The sequence below is a fragment of the Mesoplodon densirostris genome, chromosome 11, assembly GCF_025265405.1.
Source record: "Mesoplodon densirostris isolate mMesDen1 chromosome 11, mMesDen1 primary haplotype, whole genome shotgun sequence".
NCBI lineage: Eukaryota > Metazoa > Chordata > Mammalia > Artiodactyla > Ziphiidae > Mesoplodon > Mesoplodon densirostris.
Window position 1 is genome coordinate 85,256,644 of NC_082671.1, and position 22,301 is coordinate 85,278,944.

At 43.4% G+C, this 22,301-nt stretch overlaps 1 protein-coding gene across 2 annotated transcripts in view; it reads right to left on the bottom strand.

The window, feature by feature from the left end:
• ELK3 (ETS transcription factor ELK3) overlaps positions 1 to 22,301 on the bottom strand; it is a 71,490-nt gene that overhangs the window by 40,285 nt on the left and 8,904 nt on the right. The window lies entirely within an intron of this gene.

The window sequence follows — 22,301 nt, forward strand, 5'->3', positions numbered from 1 at the left end:
CCCGGACCGGGGCACGAACCTGTGTCCCCTGCATCGGCAGGCGAACTCTCAACCACTGCGCCACCAGGGAAGCCCCTGGCTGCATTTTTGTAAAGAGCCACAATTCAGAAGTACAGGGAAGCCCTGTGACCTTCGTATTCACCACACACATCCCGGCAGGTAACAGGGGTGCGTTGAGAATAATGTGAAAAAAATGATTAATGAACTGCCCATTCCTAGAATCAGTCCTCATACAAACTATCCCCCATGTTAATCACTGTTAATGCCCACAATGATTAACATGTTCCCGCCCATCCTATCAACTCCTTTGCTGCTCAGCCTCTAGGCCATTATTTGTGTGAAACGTTGGACCCCGTGATAAGTGCATTTACGTGGGGCCTGGGGTATTTCCATCAGTGTGACCACACGGGGAGCTTCGTGAGGAAGGGACTTTGTTGGATTACTCTTTGTATCCCCAGCACTCTGATAACCCAGCCCAATGCCCGAGTGTAGCGTGCGTCTGACTGATACATGTTTATAGACCTAAGGAATGGGTCACTGCCACTTGAAGAGTCGTTCTCTTTCCCAGGCACTTGTCATGTGGCACAAGCACAGACATGGGAAAAGCATTTTTTTCTCCACTGTGAGAGGAAAGCCTATAAAATCTTATCTTCTTTCCTTGACTCTGGTGTGGACTTTGTCGGTGCTGTTCCTTCTGCCTAAAATGCTGTTCCCTAGCTTTGGAGCCTGGTGAACTCCTACTCATCCATCATGACCCAGTTTATAGGGGACCTCCTTGAGGAAATTTTTCCCCACTCTCCCAGGCAGTTACCAACTTCAGACATCTGAGGACTTTCATGGCAATGGGTACTGATTCTAAAAATAATAACAACAACAACAGTAATAACAACCGTTTGTCTTATCAACATTCGTACGTCAGGAAAGAAGCAGCAGTTGGGCTGGCCTCAAAAGCTTCACCGCAGATCGACTGTCATGATTGGACACGTGAAGTGCCCTGGGTTTTGATCTGGGAAAAATGGGGGTAAGATCCTAGTGCTGGGCTGAGGGAGCCAGGGATGACCAGAGGGTGGAAAATTGTCTTCTGGCACAGATGGAAGCTTCAAAGGCCAGTTGTGAGGTGGGGGCAAAGCCAGAGAGAACTTGGGATCATCCCCTACTGTGCCAGGAGGAAACTCTGAAGCCCCAGGAGGTAGCCAGGGTGAAGGGAACAAGGGAGCAGTGAGAAAGATGCACGACTCTGGGAGACCCGGAAGCCAGAATAACAGCCTTAGGGGGTGTTATCTGTACCAATATTTTTGTCAACTCCACACCTCTCCTGCATTTCTCTTAAAGGGGCAGCGTTCAGACTGACAAATCATTTTTCTTCCTTTCCGCACGGGGATGGATGTGAACATACCTAGCCCTCCAGTAAGTATTCATTTCCTTATTTCCTTTCACATGTTTCGCCAAAAGAATACATTTTATTGTTTCCCTGAGCAACGTGGGTTTCTCAGTTAAAGGGAAGCAGATTAGGAATGTTCTTCAAACACCCACAGGGTACTTTATTTATGGCTCTTTAAAGGAGATATTCTCTACAGAAATCAATCTTCACCACAATGGCCACTCAGTCTGTAAGACAGTAAGTCATTTCATTGTTAGATCAAAACCGCCTTTGCATCTCATGAGTCTTGTAAGCGCAACGGCGGTGGCGCATCCGCAGCAGCCTGCCAGCTCCAACTCCTAATATGAGCTTCCAATTACTTGAGGACGAGCCACAACTTTCTTCTCATCATTGGCACTAAGAATTGTTAACAGTTGTCTCAAACTCTTTGGTGTGTTGTCAGCCAAACACTTCAGACAGTAAGCTTTCAAATATCTTTACAATTTTCAAGGGCAGAAGGCGGCCAGTGGGTTTAGAGGTCTGGACAGAAAGGATTTCTGGGTCTGTGGCTCACATGCCAGGTAGGATAGTGGTCAGCCACCTGCACCTCCCCCACCTTTAATTGACACGAGCCATCCTGTTCCAGATGGGACGGGAGGACAACGTAAACACCTCCATCTGTTTTACACTTAGTGCTTCTACCAACCAGGACTCCTCGGAGCTTCTTGTGCTTCCTGGAATCCCTTTCCTTGGCGTTCCAAGCCCGTGTATCAGAGCCATGTGCCTCGGACATAAATGATGAGGACCTGTATGGCAGACTGGATAAATGTTCTCCATTCTTCACCCCTTCTCCCTTTCAAGTGACCATGAAGCAGTGCCCCAGAGCAGGTGGAGTACTTTCTTCCCATCCCACTGAAATTTGGGCTTGGCCACGTGATTTGATTTAGCCAATAGAAGGATGAGTAGAAATGACAATGTGCCAATTCTCAGCTGAGGTCTAAGAGGCGTCCCATGTTTGCACTTTTCCTCTTGTGCTCCTGTTACTGCCGTGAAGCTGCTGCCCAAAAGTGAAAGGCATGCGGAGCCAACCTGAGCTCAACCCAAAGCCTGGAGCCAAGTCCCACAACACACAGTCTGAAGCAGCATCCCTGAGGTTAACCAATGAGGAAAATAAATACTGCTGTTTGCCAGTGACTCCTGGGGCTGTTTGTTATGCGGCACCATTGTAGCAAGAGTTGACAATTACAGTGCCCGACATCTTGGTCTAAAATAATTCTCTCTTTGCTGGGGTGCAATATCTTTACACTGTAAACTTACATTCACAATCACGAGGTGTGTCTAGACACGAGAAAGCATGCTATGTAGGGGGATTGCCCGATCACACCTTTACTCAGAGGGTCACGAGTGGGCCACAAAAATGACCATGGGTGCTGTGGCCACGGCCTACGGCAAATGCAGAAGGAGGAAAGAGGGAAAGAAAAGGGAGACATGAAAGAGTAGAAAGTGAAAAGGCAGAGGAGCCAATGGTGGGGATGTGGACCCCCTCATTAGGGCCCTCCCAGGTTTCTGGAATAAATGGACCGGGCTGAGGGGAGGCACGCGCTGAGAACTAGGAATCACAGAGCCGCCCCAACAAACTCAGAGCTTTGGTGAGGCTGGGTGGGCTGAGGAACAACCCCTTCGCCCCCTGACTCTCCCACACCAAGGTGTCAGAGCCAGGCTTCGGCTGCGGATGGGAGGATCCCTTAGAGGGCGGATGTGAGTAACAGGGCTGCACTGGAGGTGACTAAGGCCTCAAGCCACCTCTGCCTAAAGCCCGTCAAGCCCGGCGCTGAGGGCCTCCTTCTCCTTTGCCAGCTCTTCGGCCACTCCTCCACCCTGGTGGGTCCACCAGTTTCAATGGGTGTGCAGTCACACAAATCTTTACTGTTAGAAATCCAGCCACACATTACTCAGGGATGAGTCTCAAAAATGTTTCCTTGTGGGCTTCCCTGGTGGCCCAGTGGTTGAGAGTCCACCTGCCGATGCAGGGGACACGGGTTCGTGCCCCGGTCTGGGAAGATCCCACATGCCGCGGAGCGGCTGGGCCCGTGAGCCATGGCCGCTGGGCCTGCGTGTCCGGAGCCTGTGCTCGGCAACGGGAGAGGCCACAACAGTGAGAGGCCCGCGTACCGCAAAAAAAAAAAAAAAAAAATTTCCCTGTGAGCGTACTGCATCTACAAACATCTGTCATCCCCTTCTACACTCGGCAGAAGTCATTCTGGGAGACAGTGGGCCCCCAGGGCGGCTCTGGATGCCCCCATCCTCTCTGGCCGGAGCCAGTGGTGTGATGGAAATGGGCGAGTGTACGTGGGGAGTGGGGACACGGGGAGGGAGGGAAACAGGAGGGCAGACGGGGGAGGGGTCACCAGCTGACGTCACCGCTGTGGTTCCAGCCATCAAGGGTACTCACTGTTTCTTTGATTTTAGTTCCCACCTTAACTTATTTTAACTATGATTAAGTTTCATCATTTACACAGTTGTCTTCACATACAATCATGCTTCACGTTCTGTGACACACCTCTGCCAGCTACAAACTTTGCCCCCTCCCAGATGCTGGCAAAGAAAAAGAGTCTAACATCGTGACTGGGGAATAGTCTCCCCCGTAACCACCAACACATATTAGCAAATTCATCCAAATGAAGACTTCTCTCACCAGAAAGAAAAATTAAGTGTTTTTTTTTTTTGCGGTATGCGGGCCTCTCACTGTTGTGGCCTCCCCCGTCGCGGAGCACAGGCTCCGGACGCGCAGGCTCAGCGGCCATGGCTCACGGGCCCAGCCGCTCCGTGGCATATGGGATCCTCCCAGACCGGGGCACGAACCCATATCCCCTGCATCGGCAGGCGGACTCTCAACCACTTGCGCCACCAGGGAGGCCCAAATTAAGTGTTTTTTAAAAAAATTAATTCCTTGATGCCTAGAATCCTTAATAAAGTCCTATATCTTAACATGTGGGTACAATCAAGTCCAAGTTATACGGCTGCCATCGTAAGGAATGTGTGTAATTCAGACAACATCCTGTGGCTCTTATTAAATAAAAAGTTCAAGAAAGTGTTGATACTTGAGATTTATGTTTGATATATTATTATACAAACTGGGGTCTGCTTTAAGTTAAAATGTTTCATCAGCCTAGCCTCACTGAGCCGATTTCCCACAAATCTCCACTTAAAATACATAGAATACATAAAAAAAATGCTATTAATCAAAAAAAAATTTCCCAAATCAAATTTTTGGCTACCTAGAAAATGCTGTTTTTTCCCCCCAGATCTTACTTTGAATGGATGAAATTTTATCAAGTATTGTAATGTCATTTTTTTTTTTTTTAGAGTTGATAAAATTTAATTTTCAATATGAACACATGATCCTTTGAAACCTTAAAATCTCATGAAATGATATGATAGCTGCAAAACCATCAACTGATGATTTTTAAATTATTTTTAATTTCATGGAAAGCACATGATTCTATTCTTTTTTTTATTTTTAATTTTTTTAATTGATTGATTCTTTAAATTCTATAGCACTTGTAATGCCATTCTTAATGCAAAAGCAAACTCTGCACTTTTACATTTAGGAGGATCCACTTCTAAAGCATCACTGCTCTTACAGGAAGAGGTGTCCTTCCGCATTAGATACTTTCTGTACCCCGCTGACTGCACCCTCAATCCCACCGCCTGCCGTGGATGGTCTCTCTCTCACCACTTCTGTTGGAACTAACCCAAGACCGCAGTCACAGCAGCTGGCAAGCCCTCATCCAGGCCTCTCCAGAGAACAAAGCTACCTGCTATTTGCCCCAACTGTTCCTTTTCCTTTGTAATTTATAACCTAGATCTTGCTGCTGTGGAGCACAGTTAGATCATTTGAAACAGTTTGTCAAATCTGAATAATACACACACATCCTTTTAAAGGAGCAAGAGATATGTGTATTATGTTCCCATGTTGACAAATCTTTTCCACTAAATTTTTTTATTATAGTCTCCCTTCAATATAAAGAAGAAAAATGGATATAAACACCTCAAGGTTTATAGTTCTTATACAGCCACATGAAATTCACAAATAAAATAGACTGCTCCCACCCTATTCAAATTAACAATTAATTTTGTATATGACACATGATGTTTTGTTGAAAGGCAACCAACAAAAAGGTTACGGCAATGTAAGTTATTTTGAGTAAGATGTGTTTATATGATTATACCCTACAAAGAGGAGAGAGACCCAATTCTCTCTCCACTTTTTTCAAAATTTTTTTGAGTGTACATTTTATGCCAAGACACCCTCTGGGTATTTGGGACACATCAGAGAACAAAGGAGATGAAGACCTCTGTCCTCATGGAGCTTACATTCCAAAGGGAGAAGACAGGCCATAAACAACAAACATATGACTATTAAAATACATAGTATGTTGGAAGAATAGTGTTATGGGGAAATGCAACCAGAGCAGGATAAGGGTGTGGGGAGCCTGGGGTGTATGAGCAGAAGGTCATGGAAGGCCTCACTGAGAAACTAAGAGTTGAGAAATAACTTTGTTAAAAAATAATTTTCTAATTGGGTGAAATCATGGCTCTCCTACAGATATAAAATGAAGACATGTTAAAGATTTTATTTCACTCATTAGTCAAGCAGGAACTTGGCAGATGTTCTAACGAGTTCAAAAAAGAATCTGAATAATAAAGGCATTTATAAATTAGGAATATTGAAATGAATGCACAAATGGGGTGAGAGAGGAATCAACTGAACACTATAAGATAGAACAGAATTTGCATATCTATAGACAATAATTATTTTGCTATCAGTTATCTATAATTAACAGGATTGTAAAATAGCTTCCATAAAGCCAGAATCACATCATCCAAAGGGGTTTTTCTCTAGAGACTAGATAATGCAGTTTTTCATGGAAGCACAATTATTTTCTACAGCTTGCAGCAGGCGAGAGGGTGAACCACTTCTGTCTACTTGGAAGGTTACATAATGGGTAAAACAAATTCAGAGCCAGACTCTCTGGGTTCAAATGCAAGTACCAGTCCTGTCTGCCTGTGGGACTTTGGGTAAGTTACTTAACCCTTCTGTGCCTCAATATCCCCATAAGGAAAATGGGGATGATGATAATAAAAGTATTCCCTTTACAGGGTGGTTGCAAGGATTACATGAGTTACTAAGAATGCACTTGAACTACACCTGGTACATAATAAGTGTTATTCAAATGTTTACTATTACTTTTTAAGCAACAGGGAAACCTCTGCGTAGAACACATTGTGAGGACATTTGGCCTTCACCTAGCTCAAAGGCATCATTTAGCTACTGTATCCACCTTGGTTCTTTGTTCATTAGACAATGACTCCAATACAAGCATTGAAATCCAGGGAGAATCTTCAGCTATTTGGTGACTATTGTTTATAAGGTAACCTGGAATACGTTTATGTGAGTTTTTTTTTAAAGATTATCATCAAAAAATGAAAGAACATTAACAGATATACACTACTATTATAAAATAGATAAATAACAAAGACCTACTGTATAGCACAGGGAACTATATTCAATATCTTGTAATATGTAAATTGATACAGCCATTATGGAGAACAGTATGGAGGTTCCTTAAAACACTAAAAATAGAATTACCATACGACCCAGTAATCCCACTACCAGGCATATACCCTGAGAAAACCATAATTCAAAAAGACACATGCAGGGGCTTCCCTGGCGCAGTGGCTGAGAATCTGCCTGCTAATGCAGGGGACACGGGTTCGAGCCCTGGTCTGGGAGGATCCCACATGCCACAGAGCAACTAGGCCCATGAGCCACAACTACTGAGCCTGCGCGTCTGGAGCCTGTGCTCCACAACAAGAGAGGCCGCGATAGTGAGAGGCACGCACACCGCGGTGAAGAGTGGCCCCCGCTTGCCACAACTAGAGAAAGCCCACACACAGAAACGAAGACCCAACACAGCCAAAATAAATAAATTAATTAATAAACTCCTACCCACAACACCTTAAAAAAAAAAAAAAAGACACATGCACCCCAATGTTCACTGCAGCACTATTTACAATAGCCAGGTCATGGAAGCAACCTAAATGCCCATCGACAGATGAATGGGTAAAGAAGATGTGGTATATATATACAATGGAATATTACTCAGCCATAAAAAGGAACAAAATTGGGTCATTTGTAGAGCTGTGGATAAATCTAGAGACTGTCATACAGAGTGAAGTTAGTGAGAAAGAGAAAAACAAATATCGTATATTAACGCATATATGTGGAACCTAGAAAAATGGTACAGATGAACCGGTTTGCAGGGCAGAAATTGAGACACAGATGTAGAGAACAAACGTATGGACACCAAGGGGGAAAGCAGCGGTAGGGTGGTGGTGTGATGAATTGGCGATTGGGATTGACATGTATACACTGATGTGTATAAAACCGATGACTAATAAGAACTTGCTGTATAAAAAAATAAAATAAAATTCAAAAAAAACAAAAAACAAAAAAGTGAAAGAACATTAACAGATACACACTACTATATATAAAACATAAATAACAAAGACCTACTGTATAGCACAGGGAACTATATTCAATATCATGTAATATGTAAGTTGGTACCACCACTATGAAGAACAGTATGGAGGTTCCTTAAAAAACTAAAGATAGAACCACCATACAACCCAGCAATCCCACTACTGGGCATATACCCTGAGAAAACCATAATTCAAAAGGAGTCATGTACCCCAATGTTCATTGCAGTTATGTTTACAATAGCCAGGACATGGAAGCCACCTAAGTGTCCATCAACAAATGAATGGATAAAGAAGATGTGGCACATATATACAATGGAATATTACTCAGCCATAAAAAGAAATGAAATTGAGTTATTTGTAGTGAGGTGGATGGATGTAGAGTCTATCATACAGAGTGAAGTAAGTCAGAAAGAGAAAAACAAATACTGTATGCTAACACATATATATGGAATCTAAAAAAAAGGTTCTGAAGAACCTAGGGGCAGGACAGGAATAAAGACGCAGACATAGAGAATAGACTTGAGGACACGGGGAGGGGGAAGGGTAAGCTGGGAGGAAGTGAGAGAGTGGCATGGACTTATATACACTACCAAATGTAAAATAGATAGCTAGTGGGAAGCAGCCACATAGCACAGGGAGATCAGCTCGGTGCTTTGTGACCACCTAGAGGGGTGGGATAGGGAGGGTGGGAGGGAGATGCAAGAGGGAGGGGATATGGGGATATATGTATATGTATAGCTGATTCACTTTGTTGTACAGCAGAAACACACCACTGCAAAGCAATTACACACCAATAAAGATGTTAAAAAATATATCTTGTAATAACCTACAATGGGAAAGAATCTGAAAAAGAATATATATATATATATATATATATATATATATATATATATATATATATAACTGAATCACTTTGCTGTACACCTGAAACTAACACAACATTGTTAATCAACTATACTTCAATTTTTTAAAAAATGAAAGAACAGATTAAAAAAAAATTCTGACAGAAAACTCAGATCCCTGCGTACCTATTTACTGCCTTCAGCTTAAGAAACACTGGCTTAAAATGCTTAGCCTGAGGCCTCCGAGTTGTTGCGACTCCAGCAAAGATGGCCCTTGAGTGCTCACACTTCCCTTGGAGCTAGGTCTGTGCCCGTCCATCTTGTGCCCCTGGAGCGGGGAAGGGAGTCAAGTAGATGAGAACTGTTGGGTCAGAAAGAAGAAAGAGAAGTGTTCTAAAACGACAAGCCAAGGGATAGCCAGGACAGCACTGCTTACGAAGATGGAGCCCGCCTGGGTCCATTCCCTGGGCTGGTCCGGGTGGAGGTGGCCCAAGTGTAGAGCTTGTCCACTGGCACAGAGCGGGAGGGACACTTAGGCAGACTCTGAGCGGTTACTTTCCACCCTCGTTCTGTGTTTTCAACTCCTTGTTTTTAAAGAATGCAAATAGTATCATTGATTCATCCTTTAATTTCTGGATGGAGGTTCAAAGGGAAGGATGCTATAGACTGTAGATACTGACTCATCATCGCTGGTGCACCTCTCGGCCCATATGAGAGCCGTCAGGCCACGTGGCCCCATCACAGCCTTGGCATCTCCCTCGGGTCAAGGGTACCAGCCACCAATGCTCTGGGCACACCAACTAGCTAAAGCCAGGCAGACTTCCACTGGGGGTGGGGGTGGGGAGCTGAACACCCTCCTCGGGAGCAGAAACAGGGCCAACGCTCGTGAAACAGGGTGAGAACAGTAAAATGCAGTCACCATCCTTGTGCTAAGTCAGGTTGCCTCCAACAGTAAGTACAAAGCACGGGACAGAGAAGATCAAAAGGTCCTCCCAAATGGACATCACTTACACTCACACACTCATGTGAACACACTCATCCCAGGGGTCCTTAGAGCACTTTATCATAGTGTGTCCTCCAGTGGTATCATTCATTCACTAATCTGTCTTTTCCGATTATAAGAGCCTTCTCTTGGTTTTCTCTGTACATGTTGGGTATTATGTATTAAGCCTTTACCATACACCAAGCACTTTGCATGATCTCACTGAATTCCCACAACAGCGCTCTGAGTTAAATAAAATTACTGTTCCCTCCTTGCAGATGAGGAAATTGAGGCCCAACTGTGGAAGAGCACAGTCTACTCTCTGTGTGGCCAACATCAGCGCAAACTGTTGGTCACCAGTCCATGATGAGTTAAGTACAGGAATTGAGAGTAAATATTTAGAGACTTCACTGCAATTTGTCATTGTCACCACGTCCAAGTATGTGATCAGTAGGCTTATCTGGTCAGCACAAACTATGGACTAGTCAGAAACATGAAGAAGGACCATGCTAAGATGTGTGATGTTCAAGGTTAGTTTTTCAACTATAACCCCAAAGTGTATAAAAATCTACAATTCATTGGTTTCATTAAAAGATGATTTAATTGTAACTGTATTATGTTATAGGATAAATTGTTGGAACTGGCAACTAGTGAAGGAATGAAGATGGGAGTTTAAAATTCAGCAAACTTGCTGCATTTTAGATGAAAGTTAAAAAATGAATATCCTGAGTTTGCTGGAATGGGTTTAAAAATCTCTTCTTTCTGTCTGGTCAACATACCTCTGTGAAACGGGCTTCTCTCAAGCGTAATTAAAATAAAACACAGAAACAGTTTATATACCTCGTCTCCTGAAAGTAGCACTGTTGTATCCAACCTAGATTAATTAGTCAACCTAAACACTTTCCTACATGAAAAGCGAAGTATTCATAAGTATGGTGTTTGTTTAAAGTGTGCTTATAGGCATTTAATACAGGGAATCTCTATTTCACTTATGACTTTTTCCTTTGGCTAAAATTACAGAACGACAAAAGTTATCAGTAGGAATAGTGATCTTCTATGTAACTGCCTTTATATGCATTTTCAGTGAATATGTAGCTTTTTTTTTTTTTTGCGGTACACAGGCCTCTCACTGTTGTGGCCCCTCCCGTTGCGGAGCACAGGCTCTGGACGTGCAGGCTCAGCGGCCATGGCTCACAGGCCCAGCCGCTCCGCGGCATGTGGGATCCTCCCGGACCGGGGCACGAACCCGTGTCCCCCCTGCATCGGCAGGCGGACTCTCAACCGCTGCGCCACCAGGGAAGCCCCGAATATGTAGCTTTTTGTAATTATTTCCCCCATTATGTTTATTCTTATTTACTGAAATATAATCTTACGCCTGCCTAATCTATAATAAAAACTAGGGGCTTGTATTTTGGTATCTTTGTTTTTAATTTTATTTTCCTAGTAATTAATTTTTATGGTATTATCCAAAATTATCAGTCCACAATGTACTGGAAATTTAAAACACCGGTCCTTCTCCATAGATGGTTTGAAAAGCACTGCTCTTGAAGGTTGACTCCACGAGTCCCAAACTTTGTTTTGCTTGCTGATGCAGCCCTATCTCTTAGATCACTGCCAGGTCATAGTAGGTGCTCAAGAAACATCTGTCAAATAAATGAATGAATAAAACTGAGATTAGTATAGGCCACAGCCCATGCCCTTAGCCACTCTGTTATACCGCCTCCTACCAAGGATATAGAAGTCACATCAGGATCAGGATTAGGATCAGACTAGCTGGAGAAGGCTTTCTAGAAGAGTAAGCTTGAGCACAGCCTTAAACAAAAGGTGAGGAAAATTTGAAAAGGGTGAGAGGATTTGATCAAACCCCCTCCTTCAAAAGCTGAAAGCTAGAGTTAAGGAACTGCTGCTGACCAGAGAGCAAGCCCAGAATTTCTCCCCTTTCCTTGCTAACATTTAGCTTCTGTTGGGTCCTAAAAACCAGGTTCTGGTACAGATTTACAATTCACTGAGTTGTGTCCTCAGGAGTGAGTCTTGGGTAGGAGAGCATTTGAGGTTCTGGGGGCCAGAAGGCAAGAGAAGAATATTCTCCCACCTTAAAAAAGAAAAGCGTGAGAGGACAGAGGCAGATGTTCCCCGCGGTGGGCAGGGCAGGGGTGGGGGGGAGCAATGGCAAAGGCAAAAGCAAGGCTCCGCGTAGGGGCCTGGATGAAACGGCTCTGCGGTCTACCCAGAGACAACCTCCAACTTGTGCCTGAGAAACAAAGGCCACCCTAGACGCACAGAGAACAAACTAGTGGCCACCAGGAGGGAGGGGGAAGCGGGGAGGGACAAGATAAGGGTACAAACTACTGTGCATAAAATAAACAAGCATGGGGCAGGGACAAGATGGCAAAGTAGATGGACGTGAGCACACCCCCCTCACGAAAACAGCAAAATCACAACGAACTGCTGAACAACCATCGAAAGAATAAATAAGCTACAAGGATACATTGAACAGCACAGGGAATATAGCCAATGTTCTATAATAACTGTAAATGGAGTTTAATCTATAAAATTTGGAAACACTCTGCTGTACACTGGAAACTAATATTGTAAATCAACTCCACCTCAATTAAAACAACAACGACGAAGTCCAGAGGTTACTGTGCGCCTTCCAAGTCCACCAAGCCTCCAGCAGCGGCCAGGCTGCCAGGAGAGTTAGCCCTGCCCCATGAGCGCCAGCATCACCACCTTGTCACCCTGCCGCCAGGAGGGCTCCCAGTGAAGCTGATGGGAGACCCGAATGCCCCGGGGACCACCACCTGGCACAAGTCTAGGGGCCCCAGGGATGTTGCATTTATAACTTGGTGGGGGCCTGTACAAAGAGGATTTCCCCAAATTGTTTAAGCTTCAGCCCCCTTGACACCTAGACCTGCCCCGGCACCTTCTCAGGCCGCCTCCTTCCTCATAGAAGTTGCTTTCCTCTCCTTGGAGGCAGGCACTCTCTCTATCTGCCACAAGGTGGCGCCAGACATCCTAACGTGAGACGGGACTGCACAGACCATGTACGCAAAGCGTGAGGTTTTTGCTTCCATTCTTAGAAGCTGAAAAGCCCACTTATTTGCTCTTCTTTATATCCGTGGCAACCTAACACTTCTCTTTGCATGTTTCTGGTTTCATTTTTTAAGTTACACTGAGGTGGGGCCTGAAGGGGGTCAGATTATCTTTATAAATCCTACATGTTGTGGGAACTAGAGAAATTAGCCAACTTAAAAACACCAATTAGTCAGAAACGAGAGAGTCCAAGGAAAGGAGAAAAACTCCTGTGTAAGAAATAAACAAAGTAGGTGTTGCAAGTTCATGTCTTTTTACTTGTTAAAAACTGCATGGGGCCTCCCTGGTGGCGCAGTGGTTAAGAGTCCGCCTGCCGATGCAGGGGATACGGGTTCGTGCCCCGATCTGGGAGGATCCCATATGCCGCGGAGCGGCTGGGCCCGCGAGCCATGGCCGCTGGGCCTGCGCATCCGGAGCCTGTGCTCCGCAACGGGAGAGGCCACAACAGTGAGAGGCCCGCATACCGCAAAAAGAAAAAAAAAAAAAAAACTGCATGGTTACAGAAGTGAGTATGGATTTAAACACTTAGTACTGAAAATTCTCTTAAGTCCAATTCCTCTGTCCAGAGCAACATCTATTAAGAGTTTCTGTATTGTTATGTTATCAGTGTCCAAGAGAAACGTCAGGAACCATCGCACTCCCGATGCAGAGGGCCCAGGTTCGATCCCTGGTCAGGGAACTAGATGCCCCATGCCTCAACGAAGATGCCGCATGCCGCAACTAAGACCTGAAGCAGCCAAATAAATAAATAAATAATTTTAAAAAACAAACAAAAACCACCTGTACTTAAGGCAAGGAATTGGAAAACAACAATGCGTACTATTTGTGGTCTGCGATAACTCAGCACAGAATAATTTTAGGGCACCAAGTCAATAAGGATTAATATTTGGTAACTAAGCACAAACTGAAGTCTTTTTTGTTATTTTTGAGAAGGTGGAACTAAGATTATTAACATTTATTTTCAGAAGACATCTTAATTACTGTCAAACACTGCATGTAAAAAAAAAAAAAAAAGCTAATCGGTGAGGCCAAGTTCATGTCCCTCAAAGCTCTCTTATCTATTAAAAAATGTTTATATTCTCATTCATTCTGTGAATATCTACAGATTGTCCATGCTTTGAAGAGCAGAGTGAACAGGAAAAGAGGGAAAGCAGCCATGGCTCAGCCTACTTTTTTACCCTTTAGAGTTCACAATGTTTTTCAAATCCGGTTTTTCAAATAACTCCTCTATCTGAGGACAGAGAAAGATTTTTCCGGGGAAATCACTGATAGCCACTGTAATAACAACATCTGCCCTTTACTGTGTGTATGATCCACCCCTCCTTCCTCCTGAAACTCTGTTGTCTGTGGGTAAATGAGAAGCAGTTCAACTGGTTTGCTGGAGACTTTTACATGGGTGAATTTCCTTTGGAAAAGTAACTGGATGGCTACATTAACGCCAGCTGGGAAAGTGCGTTCCAGCCATTCTACTTCCTCCCACATCTGTCTATGCAGGCCATTCCCCCCACCCCACCCCAGGATTGCACATCCAGCCCTATCTTATCCCACACTTTCAGGCTAGGCCCACATGCAGATGGGAAAGGGCCTCTTCTCACTCTAGGCTGCCTCACATGGATACCCCTTGGGTCCCTAATTTGGCAACATCCCAAAACTTCCTAATGTTCCTGGTACTGAGTTTGTTCCTCCTGGGCCAGAGGAAGAGGTGGTGATCAGTCCACGGGGTTAAAAATGATAATAACAAATGACTGTCCCAGAAGCACCCACCTATTTCTCTGCACCTGAAAGAAACAAGTCGATTTGAATGAGATAGTGTATGGGAGAAGCTGGGCACAGGGCCCTGTACATTGTGAGCCTTCAACAAGGCTTAGATGCTGCCTGCATCTGTGCCTCCTATGAAGCTCTCAACAAGGCTCCCACAGATGGAGCTATTTCTTGTTAGCCATCATTCCATCAGCATCACCCAGCAATTCCAACACAGCACACCTGGCAAACCACAGGCATTCAATAAAAAAGTGAGCCATGAATCTCAAGTTCTTGGGATCTCAATTTCTTTACCTTTAACGTAGGGACTGTAACATCTGACTTCAGAGACTCTTCTATCACATGCTAAAGAGCCCAGACACAGTAGAATTTTATTTTTCTCTTTTTTTCCTTGGGAGAAAGATGGACTTGTCCACTTCTCCAGCATCTCCCCACGTGGCTCACAATCAGGTAGCCACACAAAGAGTGTACGATCTGTAGTCCTCCACATATGTACACATCTCCATTTAATCTCTTCCTTGAAAGCATCAGATATAATTTTATAAAGCAGTTAAAGGAACACAAGCCTGCTAGATCAAAGCGGCCAACTGGTCACCCAGCTTTCCCGAAGTGGGGCTGTAGTTCATTACAGCCAATCACCACCCCCGTATGTCAACATGCCCGGGAAACAGACTCAGAAGCCCTGGGCACTGCAGGGAAAATCTTTCCAGGTAACCAATGGTATTTTTTAAAAAAGCAGACGTCTTGAAAGATGATTAGGACTGTAAAAAATCAGAGGTTCCTACACCCTGAGACAGTCCCCAGGTGCCCCCATGGAGTCTCACAGAGAAGCACAGGCTCTGGCTGACAATGCTTTTTCTTTAAACAGATGGGTTGCTCCTTCCCAGACATTGTTGGACTAAACCCGAACCTTCACTTTCTTGGCAATTGTTTTTGTTGTCTGTGTTGTTTTTGAGGATCTTACTTCTGGCTTGAAGCACGTCCCCTTTCAGCTCTCATACTTGGGAACGTTTGGCTTCCTCTTCTTCTGCAGGTTGCAGGCAGGAAACTGGAAAATGGGCCACAGGAAACCTGGCCTCCTACATCTGTCCCGCTTTGTAATTGCAGCTCTGGTTTCATTTTGCCTTGTGTCAGCTCTGTTTTAACCCTCAACACGACAGCCAAACTCTGCTTTCTGTAAGAACACTGCTACTCTTATTGCCCAAGGAAACTCACGGAGACTTTGTTTTCTTCCCCAGAGTCATTAACCATATGAATTCAACGTGGAAAAAAAATACTGAACGAATTCTCCTAACAGTAGTCATTTGGGTCAAAAGAGTATGGAGCTAGAAAAATGATACATTCGATGTGATAAAACTACTAATAAGTCCCCAGTGAAAATTCAAGACTACTTCATAACACTGCACACAGCAGAAGTTATATCAGGATGATTATTAGTGGTCCAAGGCTGCCTGACAAATGTTGACTTTTGAGGCTTTGATAAATAACATATGAAAATAAAATATAATCATTCTTCATTATAATCTCTCTCATTATGATGCTATTTCAAATTATGTTTCTTAACCATATCACCAACTATTAGGTTCAACCATATGAAGTTGTTTTTATGGGTCAAAAACAGTCAAATACCAGCAGTCTCATACGGTCAACCTAAAGCATATAATTACACCCAGAGAACAGATACATACACACACACACACACACACACACACTCATCCCCAGGGTAGTATCTTCTTCCTGTGTTTGGTCCATGGACCCTTTCTGAGACTCTAACATTCTCTAGTAGAGAAAAAAAGATAGATTTAAATCCTAAAGGTAACTTATAAATCTCAAAGAGTCCCATTCTAAAGGAAATGTTAGCTATATCGTCCCCCACCAGCCAATACTGAGTGTCCATGGAATTCTCAAGAATAGGGCTCCTACCAAAAAAAATCCATTACTTATTTAAATAGGAGCTTTTCTTTTTTAACGCTAACATTTGATGAGCATTTACTATGTAGCAGGCATTGTGTTGAGCACTTGATACACGTTATCTGAATTTGATACTGCATGACTTAACAAGGTAGAATAAGACGCTCCGGCCACGGGAGTATTTTGGGAAAACAGAGACTTGTATACAGGGCACGTGGCTCCAAAGTCCAGCTTCTTAATCACCACACATAGTTTCCCCAGCAGAGGCTTCATTTCTTATATGCACATCTCACTGCTACTAAGAGAAAAGTCCCATTTTAACACAGACGGCGATACAACATTCCTATGAGAAATCAAATCAGGAAGTTTTCTTGTTCATCTCTGGCTTGCCTCATCTGTGACTCCAGTTGTTCCAACTGGTTCTGTTTTTAAGAAAATTTGAACCCATCCCACCATCACTTTTTTTAAAAACCCAGTTCCCCTTTAAAAAGATCTGCTATTGGTTTAAATACACAGCTGTGTCATCCAATGCTAAATAATCGAGGTTGCCTCTTGATGAAGACAGGAGGTGAGAAGCTGTGCCTTCTGTAACCTAGCTCCTTCTCAACAGGAAAGACTCATCCTCTTGTTCGGTGTGTGCACACTGTATGGTGGAACAAGAGGAAGAAAGTGGAAAATGAAAGGTAGGCGATCTCGCCGGCCCCGGAGCGGGGCCCCAAACCTGCGTGCATTTCACGTAACAATGACATGTACCATGAGAAACACTGAACTGCGAATAGGGACATGATGGGGATCCCACTGAAACGACAAGACTGACGGAACTTGGTGAGCACCCAGCAGGGGCTAAAAATTTTTCCTTTAAAAACGAACACCTCTGGGGAAGCCCTCTTTCAGGTTCTAAGAAAGCCATATTTGGGATTTCATGGCATCTCATGACACGCACATAAAATTTAAGAAGGTGTTTTGCATTCAGTAAAACTTACTTAAGATCTTGCTAACTGTTCTTGAATATGAGCTTCAATTTAATGAGCTCCCTAATTTCCTGTGGGTATTTCCCCACACACTACCCCTGATTCTTATATTTCATAGGCCTTTGAATGGAAAATCTTTTACCTAAACTTTTGTACTGTTAATATTAATAAAATTCGATCCTGTGTGCAAGGGGAAACATTGGAAGTCAGAACATATAAATTTTCATCGTAGCCATGACCTTAAAGAGTTGCTTGGGGCTTCCCTGGTGGCGCAGTGGTTGAGAGTCCGCCTGCCGATGCAGGGGACACAGGTTCGTGCCCCGGTCTGGGAAGATCCCACATGCCACAGAGCGGCTAGGCCCTGAGCCATGGCCGCTGAGCCTGCGTGTCCGGAGCCTGTGCTCCGCAACGGGAGAGGCCACAGCAGTGAGAGGCCCGCGTACTGCAAAAAAAAAAAAAAAAAAAAAAGAGTTGCATGACCTCAGGCAGGGATGTTAACTTGTTTCAACTTCTTAAGCAAGGTCAACCCTATCCCCCCTCCATACATGAAGGTCAGCAAACTAAAAGACTTTTTACAATTAAGAGTATTTCAAAAGTAAAAATGTAAGATATCCTTTTGATCAATACATCGTGTAAGTGATCTTTAAAATAAAAATGGAATAATGCCTTCAGCTTCAAATAAAGCCTTCACAGAGAGATTTTTTAAATCTGTGGTTGCCTTCACATCAGAAAATGTTTATTTGCTTACTTTGTTTTACAAAAATCGAAAATAAAGGAAATCTTCCAGGCCACTTCTACTAGAATGAAACCATAACCTTTCAGATAAACTTGAAACCTTTTCTGTGCTAAATAATAAGCTGGTAAAGGCCACAAGTATATACCCAGTGCGGTAAGAACACTTTTGCATGACACAAAATGATGGTAGTTTTTCCACATCCAGAAACTGAAGCATTTCCTGCCAGAGCATCCTCCAAACTCTTCTATTGTGTTGAAACTGTAAAATCTTTCTAAATCAGGACTTCCTCCTATTATGCTTTAGAGGCGTCTTTCTGGGAAGGGTAGATCCAAGGCAAAAGGTAGGAATTCCTGCAGCACCACCCAGTGGAAACATTAGAAAAAAAAAGCAAGATAAAACATGCTTAATAAAAGAAAATTCACGTCCTAAAAGCTCTGCTAATTAAAAATCTGGGCAGTGCACTTTTTCCATCAATGGCAACCAGCAATATGTTTTGCTTAACAACAGTGCCCTTTCTCCCCGGTGCCATTCCTTAAATGCCAACCACACAAATGATCGTCAACATCACATCTGCCTTGTCTCTTTCACACGTGTGCACACACGCTGCGCCAGGGAGGAAGGAGTCCCGGGTGGGGTCAGGTGTGGCCCAAGACACCATCCCTTCCTCTCAGAAGGATCCCCAAGGGACCGTGGGGACCGGGAAATCTGCACAGCTGTGCTCAGCGTCCCAGTCCAGCTGCAGCGTCGGGCGTTTCCTGGCAGAAAGGTAAGATCTGTGCACCTTTCCCTTTCCCTGGTCTGAATACACCTGGTCTGAGCCACCTCCTACATCTGCAGGCACTTCTACCTCCCTCAGTTCCCCCGAGGGAAAGGCTCAGAGCCTTTCCTCCCCCTGTGGCCCTTATCTCTGGTCCCCCCCCCAGCTCTCTCCATGGTGACCATCGCTTCTGCTCCCCTGTCCGACCAAAGCCTCCCACAGGTCGTTTCAGTCTCTGTCTACTTCACTTATGCCCTCATCAGAACACGTCTCTTCACCAGCGGCTGCTTCTCACACACGCATGACACATCAGGCTACTGATCCTGGGAAGGGGATCAGAGCGATAGGACCCCCCAACCCTCTCCTTCCAGCTTTCCTTCCCAGAGAGCCCCGGCAGCAGACAGGAGAGGGTCTCAGAGAGCTGTCGTCGTCTTCCCGGAGAAACTGAGAACTCTCTCGTCTTCTCTACAGAATTTAAAATAATAAAGTATCATTTCTTCAATCACGTCTGGATGCTTAAGTCACTAAAGAAAATGGTCCCTAACAACAGCACTCCTGGGAAAGTTATCTTTCCCTCTTCCTGGAATAAGTCCACCGAAACCATTTTAAATGTCTTTTAAAAATAGAAAAGAGGGAGGGGATTTGGGGATATATGTATATGTATAGCTGATTCACTTTGTTATACATCAGCAACTAACACAACAATGTAAAGCAATTATACTCCAATAAAGATGTTAAAAAAATAAAAAAAATAGAAAAGGATACTAGTTAGCCGATCTTGATATTGTTCAGAAATATATGATCTGTGTTAAAACGTTACAATATAGCATATTTGAACTGATAGCTTGCAAATGGCTAATAGTATTATAAACCCTTTTTTCCCCTTTTTCTGAAGTGTAACATTTCACAAAATGTGCTGGTTTCTGGAAATGTCAATATTTGGAAAATATTGACATTAGCTAGTCTTGGGGCCCCACTGTATATAGTACTGTTGCAAAAATGTTACGAGTTACTGGTATTTGTGTGACATCTTCTTTAGGGATTTTGGAGAAGCACTAAGGCTGCCTTCCGGGGTGGTTACCTAAGCAAAGAACTGCACTCTTCCAGATCCTGTGGTCACTTTAGCCTCACCGCTTTTCTTCAGCGCTCTTCTCGGCAAAACTCTTGCATGGTTTAGAAAATGCAAATTCTAGGCCTCAACATTTATACATAAATCTGGTATGATAATATATTCACGTTGGAAGGGATCTAAAAAAACAGTGACTCTGCAGCCTTCAAAATATCATCACCTGCTCATGTGGTGGACATCTGTGGGGATTTTAGCTGCATCTAAAGTCATGAAGGTAGACTCTCCCTTTTATAGCTTTACTGTCTCCATATACATATTTCTCTCCCACGTTTTTGTACAGGCATCGAGTTTAGCTACATATAACAAGTACGGTGCCAAAATGCAGTTTCTTCTAAATTTAAATAACTGCTAATAAAGTTCTTTTTAACATGAAGCAAAACTACAATGGCGTTAAGTTAAAATAGCAAGCAAAAGGCATCTTGTTTTTCACAGAATGTCCATTTAAAATCTAGCCTGACTTGTAGACAAACTACAGTAAGTGGAACACATTTAAAATATCTTGGTGTTTCTGTTGAGTACAATTATTTGTAAAAAAAAAAAAAAAAAAAAAACTGTTGCAAAAATAGACAGTGAGTGATTTCAAAACTAAATAATCTCTTCCAATACATTACAGTTAAAACCTGTTGATTAACCCCCAAACCAATGAATACGTGAACAAAATAACACTGAAACTGTCATCAAGTGGAAGACCGAGAGTTCATTCTTTCGTGTCACGTTGATGTTGTGCACACACATTTCCTTCAAGAAGTCAACAAAAGCATCCCACGGAAAAGAATGGCTGTTGGTGGCATCAGCATCGAACATCAGACATGTACGTAAAGCCCCCTCACAGCCCTTAATTCCCATTTGGGAATCGGCCATCCACTAAGTTGGCTTTACCCCTTTTTGTAAATGTCACATACGACTTGTTCCTCCGCTTACTCTTCCAGTAATTGTTCCACGTGAAAATATTAACTGTACAAAACAAATGCTAGCTTCCGCTTTAGAGGATCTTTCCCCTTTGCTAAAGAAAATCACCCTTTCTGTATTTTAATCATCTGGTACATGTACGATGTTCTACATCAAGGTCTTAAAGTTTCTACTTTCCTAAAGACAAATTGGTAGGTCTTAATATTTAGGTTAAAAAACAAAACAAAACAAAAACAAAGGATGTGGCAAAGCCTAGAGGAAGATGCCGTTCTTGTGGTTCATCTCTGATTTAAATCAAAGCAGGGCAATGCTCTTGAGAGTGAGACGCGGAGCTTCTGAGAGCCCAAGTACTCTTGGGTCATTTTGTTTGATTCAAGACATCTTTTAACAGCATATACTTTGGTGATCAAAGTAATTCACTTTAAGAAATTGTTGGGGACTTCCCTGGTGGTCCAGTGGTTAAGACTCCACGCTCCCAATGTAGCGGGGCACGGGTTCAATCCCTGGTCGGGGAACTAAGATCCCACATGCTGCACGGTGTGGCCAAAAAATAAATAAATAAACAGTAAAACAGGAGAAGAGTTCATTTAAAAAAAAATGTACATTGAAAAATTGTTAACTCTCTTCAAAAGTACTCAATGTCCTAAATGCAGAATTGAGAATGAGGGCTAAAGAGCCTAAAGAAGTGAATGAAGCAAACTTAGCAATGCTGAGTGGTTGGCTGAGCCATGCTTCTGGTTTTGCTTCGACTATCAGAGGTGAAGTGGGCCCATCAACAGGCATTCTTCCCTCCTCTATAGGCTCAGCATGGATGTGTCAGCATCTCTCTCTCTGCCTGGGGTTTAATCAGTTCCAACCCTGTCTCAGAATGTCACTTGGAGAATTTGGAGATGTTTGTTCTAAAATGTTTTAAAAAATAAAAAAACCCAGCCATGCTCTACTACCCAACACCCTCTGGTCTAAATGGTCAGTATCTGGAGCTTGAAAAACAGGCAGGAACTTTAGCGAAAATAACTTCCCCACAACACTCATGAATTCTAGATTCCAGAGGATTTCAAAACGCAAGACCATACAAGAAGATGAAGGAGCCGCCTCCACATACAGTCTTCAAATAATACTAAATGGTTTGGTCCTTTCCTGTATGTTCTGTATGGGGCTTGCTGAAATTATAAGGCATCTGAGCTTTCTCCTCTCCTGAAAACTATAACAAAAATCTAAGTTCTGTCTTGAGTTCTCACAATGAAATAATGATTCTTTGGGATGGAGAGCTTTAGCAAACATTTCCTTATGCTCTAATCCTCTGT